Raw genomic sequence first — 14,112 nt, forward strand, 5'->3', positions numbered from 1 at the left:
GGCTGGCTCGAGGCGGTGCGGAGCTCCCCGCTGCTGTACGACCCGGCGCTCCGCGGCTGTTTGTTTATGGCTTCGCTCCCGGCTGTGCGGGGCTGGAGTTGCCCGGCGCGGCCCGGTGCGGCGCCTGGGCACCCGCTCTGCTGGCGCTGCCCTGCCGCTCAGTCGCAGAACGGGGTTCGGAGAAGGCCGAAATGAAAAGTCCAAATATAGCCGACGAAACGGTGCCACCGGGACTCAGGGACGTTTTGGGCTGCAGGTTTTTTTTCGCTTGTGAAGTATTTGCATCCTTGTAAACAAGCTATTGAGACGGCAGCAGCTGATGCACAGCCAACTCCCGCCGCCCCGAGCGCGTCCCATCCAACCACAGGGAGGTGACAGCCGCACCTGGATTTTTCCAGGCTGACACAGCATCCAGAAGTGGCACAGTGAAAGGACACACGTAGTGGCTTACAGAGGGGCACACTGGGCAGACACATGGCCACGCGGGGATGGGGCCATGAGTGCAAGCAACTCACAAGGGGCTGGCAGCAAAGGCCTTACCTGGCTCTGACCGCAGGGATGCAGATTTTCTTTCTCCCCCGCAGCAGCGACTCAAGCCTCAGCCAGGTACATTCTGGAGCAGCGGAACGCCCAGCCAGGTGGCCCTGGAGACAGCATCTCAGCAGTGTCAGGAGCTTCCCGGCTCCATCCTCAGGCAGGCACACTTACCACCACATCCAACAAAGCCGTGGAGGTACGTCAATGCCTTTGGCTCCTATCAGCGCCCGGTGCCGTGACACACCGTGGCTGGCAGCGCTCTCCTCCCAGCACGTCCCTTGCCCCAGCAGCCAGGGCAGTGGGGCAGCATTCCCGGCTGTCTGCTCCGCCTCACATGGGTCATGCTGTGGGTGTTCCCCCCGGCATGTTTTCAATTCCAGCCAGTATTTTCAGATGTTTGATAGCACAGCTAGGGTGATTTCCTTGCAAGACCACTGTGCTGCCAAGTGATTTTCCCCAGTGTGAGCAGTTTCCTTCCTGCTGTGCTGCTAGCCCTGTTCTCCTCCTATCCAGCCCCAAGCTGGAGCTGCACAGCTCCATGCAGACGTGCTGTCACCACTCCAGGGCTCACCAGGAGTCAGGAAGGCATGGGAGTGGGCTGGCTGCCACTGCCAGGCTCTGGTTACAAGGAAAAGCAAATAGGTGCATGCTGGTCTAGCACAATTGTTTGTGTTTCCAGGTTTCGATAAGCCGATCTAAAGGGCCCTGGTCTCTTCTCCACCCCGTTGGCAATGGCTGTTGTAGCCTTGTGGCCTTAGACCCTGCAGACATGTGATCCAGCAGCATGGCACGGGGAGGCACGCAGAAGGGCGCAGCACTGCGGAGGCGGCAGGGCAGGGCAGGACTGCCTCCTCCTGCTGGGCTCCCTGGTTTGTGCAACGTCGGTGCATGTCTGTTTTTGCTCGCAGCTTCTCCAGGGTCACCCCCACACACCACTGGCTCTGCTTGCGCCCACAGCTGCAGCAGGAGCGTCCAGAGGGGAGGGCAGCCTCCCAGCATCTCACACCAAACTGAATCACTCCTGGAGAGCTGTTTGCAGCTGATAGTCCAGAGCAGAGGGATTTTCCCAACTGCACGAAAGGTTAAGGCTCAGGTAGCTCAGTTGGAAGCTGGAGCCATCAGGGGGCTCTGTGGGAACGCGGCAGATGTGCTGTGCGTTAGTCAGGGCTTGCTCAGGAAGCAGGCACAACTTCCAGCCGTGCAAAGTGCAGCAGCCCTGGGTATGCCCAATTGCAGCAGGCAGGGGTTCTCCTCAGAGCAGCACGTTTGCACAAGAAAGCAGTGTTTCCTTTATTTAATCTTTTCCATTATTACTGTTCTTTGGATTTCTTTCCTGTCTTGAAAGGGCTTCATCACCACACACTGCTATCAGCCGTTCACGTTGGAAGTGAAAACACACAGAAAAAAAACAACTGTTCAAGAATATGGTGGCAGGTGCGTCCTAATCACAGAGCTTCCTCCCACACTGCACATCTGGGAAGTGGACTTTGCCTCAAGCACGGTTCCTCATGTGTGCAGTGAAGTATGGGAATCCAAGCTAAGGTGCTAAGGCAAGGAGGCAAGTGCCATAAAGTTAAATATGTTCACAGGACTTCATATCTGAGCTGGTCATTAGCATAAGCATCACATGAAAAACCAGTAGATGTCATTCCATTTCTCTCTTCTTCTCTTTCCAGTCCATGTAACCTGTACCTAAGTCCACCACGGAAGGGAAGCACACCTGCTCACAGTAATTACCCCCACGCTGTATGAGGGCCTTCCAACAGGCAGCAGTTGCTGCAGGAAGGAGCTGCAGGCTGCAGGCTGTGCTGGGGGGCACCACCTCCACCATGAGGCAGAGCGGAGGCTAAAAATAAGGAGATAGAATTTGATCCATGCAGAATAAATTGAGTCAGCTCTTTATTTCTAAAGGGGTTATTTATGGGCCAAAGGTTTACTTGTCTTTGGCTTAGCTGTGTCATTCCTTCTCTGCTCTGTATGGAGGTCTCTTTGGCAGTGGCTGGACATCGCTGTCACTGCTTTACCTGGGCCATCACCTCCATGCTGTCATCCCACAGCACACGCCCTGGTGCCCAGCAAAAGAAGCATGAGATGGAGTAGCAGCTCAGACTGTTGCCCCTCGCACTTCCTCCCAGGCTGTGGGCTTCACTCTTTGTTCCCGTGGACTTTTCTTTCCCCACTGCGGTGAATCCAATGCAAAGAGCAACCCTCCTAAGAAGAACATAGAATCATTGAGATTGGAAAAGACAACTGAGATTATCGAGCCCAACCATCAAGACAGATCTACTTTGTGTAAGGAGCGTCAGCTCCTCTCACCCTCTCCAGGTCTGCAGCATCTCACATCTCCTGTCCCACATTTACAGCCTGAGGCTTCACGTCTACCAGCCTCTATGGCCCTTCACTCCCACCTTCCTCGTCCTTGCTGCCTTGCATTGTTTTCCCTACCCTAAAATCTCCAAGACTGTTGATCTGGAGCCTTTTCTTGCTTGTGGCTGCTTTTTGTGCTGGTGTTCCTGCTGGTGAAGGAGAACAGTTTACTGTCAGCTAGGTGGCAAATGGCTTATTTTCTAAGGGCCATGGTTTGCAAGATCTCCCATCCCTGTTCATCAAGGTTACACACACTGAGCTGCTTCTGGGTTCTGGTGCTCTGCAGCCATGGAGGATGTGTCTGCCTGCCTGTGCAGTTCCTGCAGCTGCCAGGTCACCAGGGAGCTGCCTCCTCCAGGTGCCCTCAAGAAGCAGCCAGGCACCCTGCTGTCCACACCTCATCCAGGGTGCAGTGGCTCTGCTGTGCAAGGTGAGGGCATGAGGTGCTCTGCAGAGGCACCTTCTTCGGGATTGGCCACCTCCAGAGTCCCATCAGTATCTGCTGCTCTGGACAGGATCCTGCAGGAGTGGCTGCTCTGCAGGCATGGCAATAGCTGCTCCCTGTGCAGCACACATTGCAGGAGATAGCTACTCTTGCTCATTGGAGGAACAAAGGGTGGGAGGCAGCCTTTGAAGCTGCCAATCCAGTTTGTGAGCAAGCTCTCCATTCCTTTTTCCACTGACATAACTGGGAGTGTCTTTGATTTGATGGGGCTTGTGTCTCTGCCACAAGTGAGCACAGCAGCTACTCTCCTGAAAGGGAGCACTGTGTGTTTGTTTCACTACTGGGGTCAGAGACTCTTCCCATGAAACTTAACTGGGGTGCTGAGGCTCAGGGCATGGCGAGGATGTCCCAGGCACCGCGGTGAAGGGCGGGGTGGGCACCATGCAATGGGCTGGGGAAGCCTTCCCAGGGGAACAGTTTGATGCCTGGGCTTCTCTTCCTCTGGGCTTCCTCTTTCTCAAGGTTGGCATTTCCATGTGGACATTTCCAGCAACATGGAGTTTCCTGCCAACATGACAGCACCGAGCTCAAGAATGCTGGGTCAGCAGAAATTCCTTCATCCCATCCAGCCACAAGGCAATGGCAGTGTCAGAAGGGACATCTCCATTATTAATCCTGTTAGATGATACCAGTTCCAGCTTCTCCACCCCTCGAGTCACCAGCCTATGTGCCAGCTGCAGGCCTGGCTTCCCAGGCTGTGATGGTGGAGAGCCATCAGCCTCAAGGCCTCTGAGCTCTCTGCCAAGCTCTGGGTCCTGTTTTTGGCCAAGGCAAGTCCTGGGGGCATCCAGGGCTCTCCAGCATCCCCAGGCTCCTGCCTGGACTGGAATGGGTTGTGCAAGCCACCCCATAGCTGGTAGGAAACCAGCATGCCCAGTTTTTTGGAAGGGGGCTTGTGGCAGGGGATGCGTCCTTCTCTCATCACACACCACAGCAGGTAATGTGCTGGTTCTTCATAGAAGAGCGCACCAGAGATTTAGCCCCCAGGTATCTTTGCACAGAGAGAACTGATTGGAGGCACAAAAAAGCTCAGCCCCACCAGCCAGCAGCAGCTTCACGTTCAGCAGCACCAAGCAGGCCACTCGCAGTGTGCCCTTGCTCCCCCTAGGAGCCTTGATGCAAAACGACAGCTATGTTTTCTTCCTGCTCGTTATCAGGCTCTCTGGAGACCGATTTTCCTGGCTCCTGGCCTCACAGGGCTCCCTGTGCTTGGCCTGTGCTCTGGGCTGCAGCCGATGCCCTCTCTGGGGCTGCCAGCAGGGTCTCCTTCCTCTGTACGAGAAACCACTGTGTGCCCAGAGCCTGCATCACTGCAGGCAACATTGGCCCAAACATGCCTGATTTGAGATTTTCATCCCAAAATGAATGTTCTGAGAAAGAGGAGGAATAGCAAAATGACCGTGACTACCAACAGCTTAGGAGGATGTGTGCATGTCTGCCTTTCCTGTTGCCTCCATGTCACAAAGATGGAGCAGGGAAGGGAAGTGTGAGTGCCCAAAGCCCTGCAGCAGCCTCAGGGTGAGGAACAATTCCATGGCTGGGAGCAGGGATGGGTGGGAGGCTGTGAGACAGAGCCATGTGGTCCTGGCAGGCACGTAAAGGGAGGGAGGGACTGTGCACTGTCTCCTCTGAAGCAGGAGTAGGGGCTCCAGCTGAAACTACCTGAAGGAAGTTTAACACAACAAAAAGGAAGTGGTTCTTAGTGCAATGTATAGTTAAACTGCAGAGCTTCTGGCCACAGGATGTGACAGATGTAAAGCGTTTAAACAGGATGAATTCATGGAAGAAAAATCTGCTGCGTTATTAAACACAAAGAGCCAGCATCTCTTCCTGAAGGCTGCAGGACTGCTGGGAGCTGGGCTCTGCACCTGGCAACTGTTGCTGCAGCCTGACTGCTCCTCTGCCGGCATCTGGCCAGGGTGAGCTGTCATACGGCCTTGGATGTGTCCCACTGGGCAGCATGGTGAGGCCATGCACCCAGCAGCTTCCTGGGAACACCTGGGGTCCTCACCTGCAGGTTGAGCCTGGCTGCTCCAAGACACTCCAAGACACAGCCACTGCAGGAAGGCTGCTCCACAGCGTGAGATACAGACCATCGTGAGGTCTGCTTTTAACAGAGCAGTTGGTAATAATCAGCTGGAGTCCATTATTCTTCTTGAAGCACTTTTTGGAACACCTCATGGCAGGGAGCATTCCTCTGCTCTGTCTCCATTGCGTTTTCAGGCCACATACAACATGGCAAAAGCAAGTAATCTGCTGCTAACTGTGTGATGTCTTTGAGATAGGGTGGAGAGAAAGAGCATGGGAATTCACGGAAGCTACAGTATTTATTCAGGTTACAAAAATCATTTTTAAAATGTTTTTTAGCTAAGACTCAGTCCAGCCTCCATCTCCAGCCTGCATGCCTATTTGCCCCCACTTAATGCTCATGAGAGTTTGAGTCAGTTCACATGTGGCAGGAGCTTGGACATGGCCACTGACTCCAGTGTCTTCTGCCTGCCTGCTGCCAGGTGGGTCTGATCTGCGTGCTGGCATACCCAGACGGCGCTACTGAATTCAGCAAGGTAAATATGAGTTTCAGGATTTCAGAGCAGAATCTCGAGTTCCCACGGTTGTAAGGAAGACCTCACAGTGAGGGCATGCAGAGCCAGTGTCGTGTGCCTGGAGCTCCTGCTTTTACAGTCCTGCTCCTTTGAGCTGTGCTAAGCTACTGCTCATTGGTGCTAAAATTAGCTGAAGGGCCATCAGTAAAGGAGCCCTTGAAAGAGCTTGCTCTTTGAAGCATCAAAGTGGGACAGCCTGCATGCTTGTCATCTGCTCCCTCAGCCCCTTGTGATAAAGTGAGACCCGCACGGCGTGAATGCTGCTCCAGAGATGCGGAGCTGGGCCGTGCACGTCAAGGGGCTGATTGATTTGTTAGCGATGTTTCCTGCACTGTGGCAACAACATGTGATGAGCCTTTCCCCTTATCTGGCACTTTCCACCCTGTGCTTTTCACAAGCGCAAATGAACTGGAGCTCGTGATAATCTTTGGAGGAGGGGAGAGAATAAATTCAAGCATTATCAAGCAGCATCTCTCGGCCCCTGCTTTGCTGATCTCAACAGAAATTAGCTTTTGGATAGCATGAAAAGCAGCTCCATTGAGCAGAGATGTTCAGGTCTGCAGGTGACTGCCAGAATGAATGAGATGTGAGCAAATGCTGAACTGGGAGGACACACTCGTGAAAGGGGTTGCAGCCCCAGACAACCCACTTGTCTGGAATTGGGTGTGCCAGCCTGAGTCCATTTGCCATGGCATGTGAGAGATGGGCCCACACTTGGCACCTTGCAGGAGCTCTGCTGTGAATCTCCCCAGAACCTAGACATCTGGATGGCCTAGGGAACAGTCTGCCTAGAAACCAGAGACATTTACACCAAGGCCCTGTAGGGATGGGGCTCCTTTCTGTTACACCTTGCTCCCCATGCTCTCTGGGATGCTATTAATCATGGAGGGTTTTTTATCCTAATCATAGGAGGAAGCAGCTAGTTCCAAAAATCTATAAAGAACTGTACTTTCCTGGCTGCGCAGGACCAGCTCCATGACCCCTGAGGAGATCTGATAAAAGCCATCACATGATGTGCCGTGAGCAATAAAATCACCAGACTCGGCAGCCCTTGATTTTGTCCCTCATCTGCAATCTGCTCGAGTGCTAGCTTCTGCTCCAAGAACAGCTTGTGAGAGCTCTGACATCCTGGAGGTGGGTGGCAGTGGGAGGGTCCCTGCTGCATGGGGCTTGGGGGCAGCATAGTACTTCACCTCTGCTCTTGGCTCAGGGTCCTCCCTCCCAAAATGTGCCAAGAAAAGCCAGAGCTTTCAGAAAGGGAATGGTGAACCCAGAGCGACAGACTGTGCTTGGCTGGCTCCTGCCACTGGAGAGCAGCAGCAGCCATGAAGTATGGCCAAATCCTGCATTGCCTGTTCTGCTCCTCCCGTCCCCCTCTGCATCCCGCACCAGTGCACATGGCATGCATGAAATCCATGCTGCCTAAAATTGTTCAAGTAATTATACTCAGGAAGATTGATGGCAGCCCCATGTGTATCAGCCACCGTCCACAAGCTGAGTTACTTTGCGTTAGAGAAGACTCACCCTGGTGATTTGAAGCTGAGTGATTGCAGCAGTGGAAGTGTGGTGTGGAAGCCAAATATCAGCACTCCTCACTAGCAGCGTAATAAATTAACCAGTGCCAGAGAAGCTGCTGCTGAGGACTTGACGTAGCCACGGATATGACAAGCCATGAATCAGCCTCGCTGCCATTTACGTCCTTTGTCCCATAACTTCCTGGGAGCCTCTTGCCTCACCTCACAAGGCATTCACCAGCATACTCCAAGTGGTTTCAAGTCTGACATCATGGAAAAGTTCGACCTCAGCTTCACCGCCATTCAGCAAATTGTCCCTGGGGAGTGTGCCAAACAAAAGGACCTGCTGTTCCTCCTCCTGCCTGCAGACCTAAAGGAAAGCAGAAACATGCAGGGCTCTCATGTCTCCAAACCTTTCTGGCTGGCTGGATGCTCAGAGCTCTGCAGCAGAGCCCAGGCAATCCAAGCAGCCTGCAGGCACCACTCCTGGCAGCAATACCTCGCCAGGGAAACTTTGCAGGAAAGTCTTCCAGGAACAAGTGCACTGGTAGAGCATCAGCTGTGCAGTAATGGCATTTCCTGTGAATCACCAAAATTACTTGAAAATCCCCCTTTTCCGGCTGTGCTTAAAAAATCTCACTCCAAGCAGCCAAGAACGTCCCAGGCCACACAATTTCCCATCCAACTTCTTGTGCAGCTTGGCAATGGTGCTGTCAGTTCATGGATATTTTCTTCCTATGGCCCCAGAGCTGTGGGGCCCCAGTCCCTCCTACCAGTCTCATTTTTTTCCGAGGGGAATTAAAACCCAAGTAGCATTACTGAGCCTAGACACCCAGGGCTCTTTCAGGTCCCCACTTCTTGAATTTGAGACAAAGTCACTTCACTTATGCCTGTGGTGGTACAGTCTCCTCTGTTGGAATCACCAGCACAAGCTGGATTTGGCTCCTCCTGGCACGAGCAGCTCCTCTCCAGCCATGTTCTCCAGCACCACAAGCCCTGCTAAAAATAGTGGGGTCAGCTAAGGTGAGAGCCAAGCCATAGCCCACGGCAGTGGGGAGGGAGGGAGGGCAAACAGCCGGTGTGAAAGGCACACTGCTGGGGGCTGCGTGGGCAGGGGGAGCGCGGAGAGATGTGTGAGCAGAATTGGTGCCCTGAGACAAGCAACTGCTGTGTCTACAAACCTGTAACCCAGATCTAATTTAAAGCGCAGATCCGTCGGCTGTGGGAAGTGCCAGGATTTCATTTGTCCCTACTGCCAAAGAGCGAAGAAATACTGAGATGACTTTGGCTGTCCAGGCCTCAGGGAAATCCATCGGTAGTGTCTCAGTTTGTACACCTGCACCCAGACTTTGGCCACTTACATGAAAACTGGGGCAAAACCACCATGGGCTGTCCTTATCTGAGACAATAAGCACTTCAGGAAGAAGATCAGACCTTGGGCTGGAGCTCTGGAACTCACTCATTCTTGGCTATATAGGGTACATAGGGGAAATGTGCCTCTCTGGAATGCGGTTGATGCTGGGTGGCAAGGCTGATGAGACAGAATGCAAAACATACGCATTTTACTTCTAAAGAATTTGGGATTCTGGTGAGCCCTTTCCTCTTTCTCCTTCGTGTCAGCTCCAGCTTTGCTGGTCCTGCTGTGAGGCAGTTTGATTCCCCAAACCAGCAGAAACAAGTGCCTGTGAAACAAGTGAGTCCTCTCCCACCAAGTGAGGAGGGCGAACCAGCTCAGCGAATGGCCAGACTGCGTGCAGTGAGCAGGGCTACAGGCGGGCAGGGGATCTCTCAGCTCAGCTCAGCTGCAGTGTACATTTGTGGTCTGCATTGGCAAAAGCACTCAGGATGTGCATCCCCTGTGTTCCCAGGTCCTACCTGCAGCAGCACAAGCAGAGCCCTGGGAAGTGGCACATCCACCTCAGACAGCTCTGAAATTCCATCCCCAACCAAACACAAGTTGATGGCTCTGGAGCAGAGGCGTTATGTGGCCTTTGACTTTTTCAGATATGACTTTGTCTCTTTGTCTAGCTTGTTATTTCAATGTTACTCCCTCCCCCTGAGCCTTTTTATAGAAGCCTGGGATATCCCTGCTGCCCAGGAGGATGAATAGCTCCCTCCTGACCCAACACAGCAGCAAGTATTTGCTGACACAGTTACAAGCATGCAAAAAGGATGCTGCTCCATCAGCACTGCTTCAAACAGCTGGTTTATTACACTGAAAACACTCCTTTCATTTGCTGTGATCAAATTAAGAGGTGTGGAGATGCTCAGTTGCAAAGCAGGCACAAATGAAGGATGAGCAATGCTGGAGGCTGGGCCATGCAGCAGGACGCTGACCTGTCCTCTGGGAAGAGAAGAGAGGAGAATTCTTCTTTTCACTTTATCAAGTGATGCAGCTATAAAGTGCTTTCATTTCCTCCATGTCCCTGAAAGATGTGAAAAATAGTAATGAACAGGAGCTGAAGAATAGCTTGCATGAGGCACCAGAAGCCAGATTCACCCCCTCTTTTTTCAGTGCTAACACTGCTGTTTTCCTCACTAGCAATGAATTCAACAACTGTTGTGTTCTTCCTGGGTGTCTGCAGAGTACCTTTCCCAACAGAAGGCCACACTTCTCCACTTCTCCACTTCCATCTGGTGTGCTGGCTGACAGCATGCCATGGCCAAAAAGGGACAACTCTTGCACTGTCACAAGGGCACCCTGGAGCTCCTCAAACTACTCCAGTTTGGCAAAATATTAACCTAAAGAAAACATGAAGAATCACATGCAGACAATTTTTGAAAGGGGTCAAAGTGACCTGCAGAGGTTCTGACCAAGGCAATGGGAGCAGGGCGAGCAGGAGGGGAGAAGAATGCAGAAGTTGGTTTAGATTGGGTCAGCTGCTACAAAATCACAGCCTGAACTCCTCCCAACCTACAGGTGAAGGATTTTTAAGTTGTATCAATTTAAATCCAGTGGGTACCTCCATGGCTTCTATGTTTGTGCACATCTACTGTGTGCCTTCACTGACGTCTGTGCTTTCCAAAGAGTCAGGATACAAGCCCTGGCTGTGTAGGCTTTTTACAAGGCCAACGCTGCTTTCAGACCATCAGGATCTCTGTTGTTCAGCAAGGCAAACCCCGCATGTGGAAGCACAGGATGTGGTTTACCATGAGGGGCTGGGAGGGGAATGTTCCTATGTGTGGAACAAAGACAGGACAGATTCATGGGCCAAAATAGAGAAGAGCAAAAGGTCTTAAACAGGTGGATGTCAGATCTGTCCTGATGTGAAATGAGACCCACCTCCAGCTTTGGACATCTACAGTCCTTCAGTCTTAGTGTCATCTACCATCATTCTCTCAATAGAGCTATTCATTCCTTAGGTTATATCCTGCTTACCCAGAAATACACATCCACCTTCACTCTTCCTGACAAATAAATAGACCTCTCCTTGTTACTGTGGAGACACAAGTAGAGAACTGGAGTGGCCAAGGATAAACCTGAGCGGTGGGCTCCAACGTGGCTGCAACCACAGGCAGTGAGCAAACAGGAAGCGGGCTGAGGTCATCCCAGAGTCACACGGTGGGATGCTGGCACGGGGCTCTGCTGCTCCTTCACCTGTCCGACAGACATCAGGAGCAGGCAGGCTGCCTGGAGCTGCCACAGCTGGCGATGGGGGGAAGGTTTTCCCCATGCTCAGTGTTCTGACAGTGTTCCGACTGGAGAGGAGTGATGGAGCTGCAGCTGCGCTGATAGTTCTTCTCTTCTGTGTCCCAGTGATGTGTTCCAGCTTACGCTGGCTGACTTCTCCCACCTCTGCCCTCCAGCCGGTCCTGCAGCCCTTCCCACATTACCTACACAGGTCTGCTTTTCAATCCCCCCATTCCTAACATCGTTGCGGGACTCAACACAAAGACAACATATCCAACCTGACTGTTGATCATCACTTTCGTTTGTTTTTGCATTGCAGGCCTTTGGGAGACGATGCGTGTCTGGGCATCTTTATAGCCGGCTCAGCTCGGCCGGTCCCCACGCGGCGCTCGGGCCCCGGGCGGCAGTGTCCCCTGGCCGCAGAGCTGTCCCCCGGCAGGCAGGAGGTGGCAGCATTGCACAGCCCAGCAGAGCCTGTTCCCCTGCATCCCCACGGACGGGCTAGGTACTGCCCGGGACCTGCAGACCTGTTTTTCCTGCTCCTCCAAGGATACATGATTCCAACGCTTGCAGACTGCTCAAATCCCATCCAGAGCAATCATTAAAAATGACTAAACCCCAAAGGCCTCTAAGTGCACATCAGTCCTAATCTGTTTGCAAATCACGATTAACAGTAATGTGAGGGCAAGTGAGGACAGAAAGGCTCTGTATTTAGAAATGAGTGTGATGTTCAGATACACCTCGTTTGCCCTTGAAGCTCCAGCCCCCTTAAGTGTCGTGTGATGCGTAAGAGCTCCTCCGCACAAAATCCACCTTCTCTCTCCGTGAGAAGAGTGTGGATATTCTGCTCTTACAAATGCTCCCTTACAGTATTGAGGTAGGAATGAGTCGGAGGCTCGCTTGCTCTCTCAGCATCACTTTCATTCTGTCAGATATGGTACGGTCTGATCTGATTTTGAGTCTCCTGCATTTTATTTTTATTGGAAATGCAGAGGCACCTGCAATAGAACCTTGGGTCTAAACTCCCTGAAACATAAGGGAAATTTGGAACTGAATATTTGCAGTTCACAGCATTGCTGACTGCCAATTTTCCCTCTCTGTTCCTCCTGGTCTCTCACCATGGAGTCATCCTGTAGCTAAGTGAGTCCACCACAGGAAGAAACACAGCAAATCACAGACTTCCCTCACTGGGCAACAGCCACATGGACACAAGCCAGGACTTTTTTGCACTTATGCAGACAGATAGTATTTGTACCACAGTAACTTTACCAAGTTGGAAAGCAATATGGTGGGCACAATAAAAAACCTCCCTTACCGTGTGGATGCTGTTATGCTAAGACTCCTCTACCTTCATATGAACAAGTTCCTATCGATACTGTAATGTCCTAACCTGGACCTCTTAATCTCAGTTTTATCAAAATGTTAGCTATTTAAAACAACCTGACCAGTCTTAAAATAAATTTTTTTATTATTCCCATGGCTTTAAGTACGCCACGCAAGCTGGAAAACAGATCCTCTGCATGCCCCCATTAAATTAAATAACCTGAGTAGACGTTCCTTCTATATACATGAGCTACATTACTGTAGGAGCTTTCTTTTTGCTGAGGACTGAATCATTTCCCAAATGTAGGCTTGCACAGCAGAAGACGCCGCTCTGACAGGGAGTGATAATGAGTCACTGGGAATTCACAGTTTTATGTTCCTGCAAAGGAAAAACTCACAGCACTGAGCTAGAGGACAAGGGAGGAGAACTTGTTTTTGAAAGACAGCAAGAAATAGGGTCTGGAAAAGGAGCTTTTTGTGCTTGGAGCTTGTGTGAAGGCAGTGGCATCACGGCTCCAGGTGATCGCAGTAGGTGACACTGCCACTACCTGGCAGGGGCTTCACAGGAAGCTATGGGCCCCTCATGCTCCTCACAAACCCACCACTGCTTCAGAAACCTCCCGCAGCAATGTGAGGCCTGCTGGGATTGCCAGCCCTGAGCGCTGCCTCCTGACAGGCGGGGGCTGAAAGTCGGATGGATAACACAGGCTGGGCAGGGAGGGGTAACGAGGCGGATATTGTGTGCTCACAGCATCATGGAGAGCCGTGTTCAGAGAATCATAGAGTGGTTTGGGTTGGAAGGGACCCTTAAGATCATCTAATTCCACACCTCCATTGAATGCTTCCAGCAATAAGGCATTCACAACCTCACTGGCAACCTGTTCCAGCGTCTCACAACCCTCACAGTAAAGAATTTCTTCCTGATATCTAGTCTAAATCTACCCTCATACAGTTTAAAACCACTCTCCCTCGTCCTGTCGCTACCTGCCCTTTTAATAACCCCCTCCCCAGCTTTCCTGTACACCCCCTTCAGGTAGTGGGGCTGAGCCCCACAAAATGTGGGTGTAGGTGCTTACAGCACTGCAGCACGACACAGGGCACCTTGCTGCAGATTCACTTCATGGTTAAATGAGCAGGCAATTCATAAACAAGCGGGCAAGGCTCTGTCTGACACGGCCTGGAAAAGCCACCAGCAGCGGTGTCACATCGCTGTGCAGGCAGTGAGAGCACCACCTGCCACTTCCCCGTGCAGACACAGCCACCCCCGAAGGGCTTCTAAGCGACACTGGGCTGTCTGTGAACGGCCCGGGTCACATCAGCACCTGCCGTCACCAGCCCTACGGCTCGGAAACCAAGACAGGCCCTGCCCGCACCTCGGCGCTCCAGCGCCTTGAAGGAGCGGTGAGGGCACAGACGCCTCTCCCCTTCCGCCCGGGCTCGAGCTTCAGTGACGCGCACGCGCACATCTAGAACGCATCGAGACGCGGTGCTGGGGCGGATAGAAAACGACGGCGTTCATTGGTCCGGCGGGAGGGCGGTGCGCGCGCACGCGCGGAGGGCTATCTGCGGCCGGCTCTCCGCCTTGTCCCCGCCCGCGCCGCCCCTCGCACAGGCGCGTTGCGGGCAGGAGGC

The 14,112-nt window shown here is 52.6% G+C and overlaps 1 protein-coding gene and 1 long non-coding RNA gene across 6 annotated transcripts in view; both read right to left on the bottom strand.

The window, feature by feature from the left end:
* The window catches only part of ARHGEF37 (Rho guanine nucleotide exchange factor 37), an 11,413-nt gene extending 10,141 nt beyond the window's left edge, over positions 1-1,272 (bottom strand). For 2 of the 4 annotated variants that reach the window (XR_795243.3, XM_010718931.3), the window contains exon 1: positions 541-1,271. The gene's annotated coding sequence lies outside the window, so the exon portion shown is untranslated. Of the gene's footprint in view, positions 1-540 lie in introns of all 4 variants that reach the window. The other 2 variants (XM_010718932.3, XM_010718933.3) reach the window with 1 other exon arrangement.
* Positions 1,273-1,966: 694 nt separating this feature from the next.
* LOC116217211 lies at positions 1,967-14,106 on the bottom strand. Of its 2 annotated transcripts, XR_004161405.1 has the most exons (4): positions 13,854-14,106; positions 10,117-10,268; positions 7,537-9,952; positions 1,967-2,748 (listed from the first exon to the last, which is right to left on the bottom strand). It is a non-coding gene; the product is annotated as an uncharacterized LOC116217211 (long non-coding RNA). The 2 variants fall into 2 exon arrangements; XR_004161404.1 differs by having other exon boundaries at positions 7,537-10,268.
* Between the last annotated feature and the right edge of the window lie 6 nt (positions 14,107-14,112).

The sequence above is a fragment of the Meleagris gallopavo genome, chromosome 15 (assembly GCF_000146605.3).
Source record: "Meleagris gallopavo isolate NT-WF06-2002-E0010 breed Aviagen turkey brand Nicholas breeding stock chromosome 15, Turkey_5.1, whole genome shotgun sequence".
In the NCBI taxonomy this organism is placed as follows: domain Eukaryota; kingdom Metazoa; phylum Chordata; class Aves; order Galliformes; family Phasianidae; genus Meleagris; species Meleagris gallopavo.